Source organism: Rhagoletis pomonella, unplaced genomic scaffold (assembly GCF_013731165.1).
Source record: "Rhagoletis pomonella isolate Grant_MI unplaced genomic scaffold, Rhpom_1.0 Rhpom_scaffold_00259, whole genome shotgun sequence".
NCBI lineage: Eukaryota > Metazoa > Arthropoda > Insecta > Diptera > Tephritidae > Rhagoletis > Rhagoletis pomonella.
The window spans coordinates 20136-25664 of NW_023458813.1; positions in this window are offsets into that span (position 1 = coordinate 20136).

Genomic DNA, 5529 nt, shown 5'->3' on the forward strand with positions numbered 1-5529 from the left:
AAGCGACGATCGGGCCATTACTCATTTATTTATGTAAACAAAAATCCAACCCTTAGGCTAAAGCAAGTGAAACAAAAACTTTCGTCAAAAGATATACACGTCTCCATTTCTACAATCAGACGGAGATTGCAAGAATCTGACATCAGAAATCGGAGCACACTTCAAAAACCCCTTTTGACTGAAATGCATATTCAAAAACGATTGGTATGGGCGAAGGCAAATTTGGACCGTGATTGGAGCAAAGTAATATTTACAGATGAATCATCTTTCGTTATTTGCAATTACTGGAAGAAAGCTTGGGTACTAAATTTGTTCAGCGATCTGTTAAACACGCGGCTAAGGTCCATGTTTACGGATGCTTTTCTGAAAAAGGATTCGGTAGTTTGGCTGTCTTTTCACAAAACCTTGACGCAAAATATATGATCAAACTGTATGAAAAATTTTTACTTAAGTCGGCGGCAAAACTTTATGGACCGAATACAAATGATTGAATCCTTCAGGAAGACAATGATCCAAAACACCGGAGTCGAATATGCACATCTTGGAAAGCAGAAAAAGGCATATACCCTGTAGTCAAATGTACTAGTTGTAAACTACCTCACAACTAGTATGACCCGCATGCCCAACTAGTCAGCCAACTATCTTTTTCCCATGCAATCAACTGGTATTTTTAACATAGGGATATCCTACGAGATGGCAATTGTCAGATTTCGGTCAGAAATATACCAGTCTCATACTAGTTCAAAATAGACAGAAAAATACTAGTTCAATTATGGACCAAAACCACTACTTTGGGAGTCAAAAAATAAAATGAATTCATGAATATACAATAAAAAACTTTTCATTAAGTACACTTTGCCTTATATTTGCCAATAATTAGTGTTAAAATAAAAGCAAAAATAAATACATAAATATTTCAAACTTTCGAACATAAATTTTAATGCATTTTTCATTAAATATTATTAAAAGTAAAAGCTTTCAGGTACAATAAATACTATGTTTTTCATCCTTTTAAAAAATATTAAAAAATGCAAAAAAAAACATTTTAGTTAAAAATAAAATAAATACTTTAGTTCGAACTATCATCACGAATGATCATTTTCGAGTAAACTTAAATAAAAATAAAAGTTTTCATTAAATTAAATTAAATTCATTAACTTTGCACATTTCAGTCCTTTGTTTTTTAGACTTTATAAAAGTAATAATTAACGCATAAAATTTGAGATTTGGATAAGAACAAAATAAATAAATAATTCATGCAGTTATTAAATATTTTTATTTTTTGTCTATAGTTTTGCTTGTTGATTGATAATTGAAATTAATCAAATGATTATATTAATAGTGTAATTAAAAAAAGCCCAAAATAATTGCAAATTATCAAAAATAACAAAATAATGATGTAATTAAAATTAACGAATTAATAAAAAAAATTTTGTTTAAGTAATTAATGATTAATCACACTGGTCGACGGCCAAAATTTACCAGAGACGCCGTTATGAAATTCGTATGTAAAATCACCCCCTGATTCCGAAAATCAAGGTTATTTTTAATTTTATGGTACCGTTTTTGAGATATTTGCAATTTACCGTTTTTGCAAAAAAAAAAAAATTGGGTCCACTTAATCATATATATCTCAAGAACGAATTAAGCAATTCCAAAACGGTTTGAAGCTTTTAAAAGGTAATACAATTTTCTATAAGCTGTGCATACAACATTCAGACATTCAAGATTCAAAGATAACGAACAATCATTACCGATTTTTTCAATTTTTTTTGTAAAAATATAAAAAAAATTGTACTTTGCGGGGAAGGATCTCGAAAACCTTTTATTTTTTTGCAGATTTTTTTTTTCTCCCTAAGCTCTTTTGTATTACAAAAAAAATAAGCTATCATCGAAGAAAATCGATGCAAAACTACGTAAGTTATAAGCGATCAAATAAAAATACCCAGGTTGCGCAATTTCAACGTATACCTCAAAACGTATGTATGGTATAAAGAAGAGTGAAATATCTAGCTATGCTCTGTTTCTATTGAGTTAAAAGTTCAATTTATGAATGAAATTACCCATATTTTTAACTTTTTTTTAAATTTATTTATGTTTATACTATATTCTAACAATCTTTATCTTAATTTGATTTTACTATGTTGTCGAAATAATTATGTGTTCTACTTTGACGCTTATTCAGTTTAGGATCGGTTTCTCTTATGAGAAACCAGCAGTAATCACCCATCATTGCGACGTCCCAGAATCCTTGATATCGATTCTCAATTAATTTCATTTGCTGATGAAACCTTTCGCCATGTTCATCACTTTCGTCGCCAAGATTTGCCGGAAAAAAGCTCAAATGTGAGTGGAGAAAGTGAATTTTTAAAGACATATTTACGCCCATTTTCGCATAATTATTGATTAGGTCGTTCACTATCTGCTCGTAGTTAGGGCTTTTGTGTCTACCGAGAAAAGAAGCAACGACCTTTTCAAAGGATTCCCACGCTGCTGCCTCAACTGATGAGAGTAGTCCTTTGAATTGATTATTGTTGATCAACTTTCTTATTTGTGGTCCAACAAAAATACCTTCCTTTATCTTGGCTTGAGAAATATCTGGAAAAACTGTTTTCAAATAGTCGAATGCTTCGCCTTCTTTGTCCAAAGCCTTAACAAAGTTTTTAATGAGACCGAGCTTGATGTGTAAGGGTGGAAGTATGATTTTCTCTTTCTTGACAAGAGGGGTGTATTTGATGTTATCCACACCAACGGTAAACTCGACTCTTTCCGGCCAATCCTTTCTGACGTAGTGGTCCTTACGAGCTCGGCTATCCCACTTGCAGAGGAAGCAGCAGTGCTTGGTGTAGCCACTTTGTAGACCGCATAGCATTGCAACGACTTTGAGATCAGAACATATTTTCCAATCATGCTCTTCATATTTGATAAATTTGAGTATTTTTTGCATTTCCTCGTAGGTTTCCTTTGTATTTACTGCATGTGCAATCGGGATAGAAGGCTTTTTGTTACCAATATGCAATAATACAGCCTTCAAACTCAGTTTATTGCCGTCTATGAACAATCGCCACTCTTTTGAATCATATGTTTGACCAAACTCTTTGAATAAACCAGGGATGTCGTTGCAGTAGCATATACTGTCTTTCTTGGTATAGTGTTTGGAAAATGGTTCGTGACGAGTTCTACTATATGTCACCTTAACATCGGATGACACAAATTTAAATTGTTGCATACGAGAAGTGTGGATCTCGGCCTTTTCCTTGGATAGTTCCAAATCTCTTATCCAATCATTAAGTTGTGCTTGTGACAGAACGTTTCTTTCGTTTTCCATGCAAAATTCAGTACAACTGGATCCCCCGCACTCAGATGTTACTGTTGACAATGGAACTGGATCCGCAACTGCCGTTGAATGTAGTACTGGTAATGTCACTGTAGGTACACTAGCATAGGTTACTCCTCTTGATCTTCCAACGCCAAGTACTTTTGTTTGACAAATATAACACTCTATTGAATGGCAAGTAGGTTCTCTCCATATCATTGGTGTATCAAATTTTGTTTGTTGTCCTGATTCCCACTGAATCAATTCTACTCGACACGATGTACACAAAGTGTTCGGTGTCCATGGTTTTTCAGCATTTTTAGGCTCAATTCCAAAATACTTGGAGTATAAAGTTTTGATATGATCTGAGAACACTCGTCGTCGCCTTATGATAGTATATTGGCCACACATGAAACAGAACATATCTGGATCCTTATTACACTCAAATTCTCGCGTCCTTTTACTCATTTTATTTTTTTGCAAATATCTCAAAAACGGTACCATAGAATTAAAAATAACCTTGATTTTCGGAATCAGGGGGTGATTTTACATAAGAATTTCATAACGGCGTTTCTGGTAAAGAGAAAAAGTTGAAATTTGTGGTCCAGTGTCATTAAAAATGTGCTAATATCGGGACTTAGTCATTAAACGGTTATCCAAAAAAACATGCTTTAATTAATAATCATTATGAATATTAATCATTATTTAACATGTATGGAATAATTGCGAGTACGTATTCACTTTAACGGTTTACAATATACCCAAATAAAATTTGTAATAGGGTGCATTCCAAAACGTCAAAATACAAGGCATCAGTCTCTTTTATTACCGAACCGCAACCTAGGTGAAAACTAGCATCTAACTGTGGTTGAGTACATTTGGCATTACAAGCTGCCGAGGTTTAAAAATAAAAGAGACTGATGCTTTGTATTTTGACATTTTGGAAAGCAGCCTATTTTGTGTACTCTATTGTACTATTAAACTGTCGAAGCCAAATAAAACAGGGCATGAATAAATCGTATTGTACTTGGTACAAGTCTGGTCATTTTCGAACTAGTTCGGTTTCAGTCAGGAAATTCTAGTTGTAAACTAGTATTTTTCCTGACTAGTTTGGGGTTTCACTGCAGGGTAACAACTTGATTGGCCTTCGCAGAGTCCGGATGCGAATCCAATTGAAAATGTGTGGGCTCTAATGAAATCGAAGATTCGGGGAAAGATAATGTCTACAACAAAACAGCTTGCTGGGACGTTAAAAAAAATTTGGAGGGATCTGTTTCTAGATTATGCTAGAAAACTAAGCAAAAGTTGCTCAAGACGATGTCAAGCTATTATAGACAGCAATGGAGAGTGAACGGCATATTAACTATAGCGCGCACTAGGTATTGAGATAGGTAAAAAAAATCAAGCGGGAAAACTTTCACACACTTTTTCTTTAAAATTTTACAGGCCAACCGGTTTTGTGAAACACACTGTATACTCAATACAATCTATCTGCAATTTTCAGAAAAGCTACTTTCCGATGTTGAACCCATCTAGTGCTTAGCTATCCTCACTAATGTTAATTTGAACTATGCAATTCAATAACAAATTTTTCTAACAAACGATATACATACGTGGTCAGCATCAATATCATCGATGGCAGTTAAATCGTAGGTGAATTTTAGATCGGTTGTATTGAATATAAGCCCTCGATATGTATTTTATTGGTTGGAAATTGTACATAAAACGATAGGTTTGTTAATATAATGTTATAAGTTTAAGGTTTTATCTTTTATCGATAAATATCAATAGCAATATCGATAAATATCGACAACAAAATCGATAAAAATATCGATAACAAAACCGATTAATATCGATAACAAAATCGATAAATATCGATAACAAACCCGATAGGTATCTATATCAAAATCGATAATTATCGATAAAAAAATCTATAAATATCGATAAAAAAATCAATAAATATCGATAACAAAATCGATAAAAAAAAATCGATAAATATCGATAACAAAATCGATAAATATCAATAACGAAATCGATAAATATCGATAACAACATCGACAAATATCGATAACAAAATCGATAACAAAATCGATCAATATCGATAAGAAAATCGAAAAAAATCTATAACAAAATCGATAAATATCGATAACAAAATCGATAAATATCGATAACAAAATCGATAAATATCGATAACAAAATCGATAAAAAAAGAT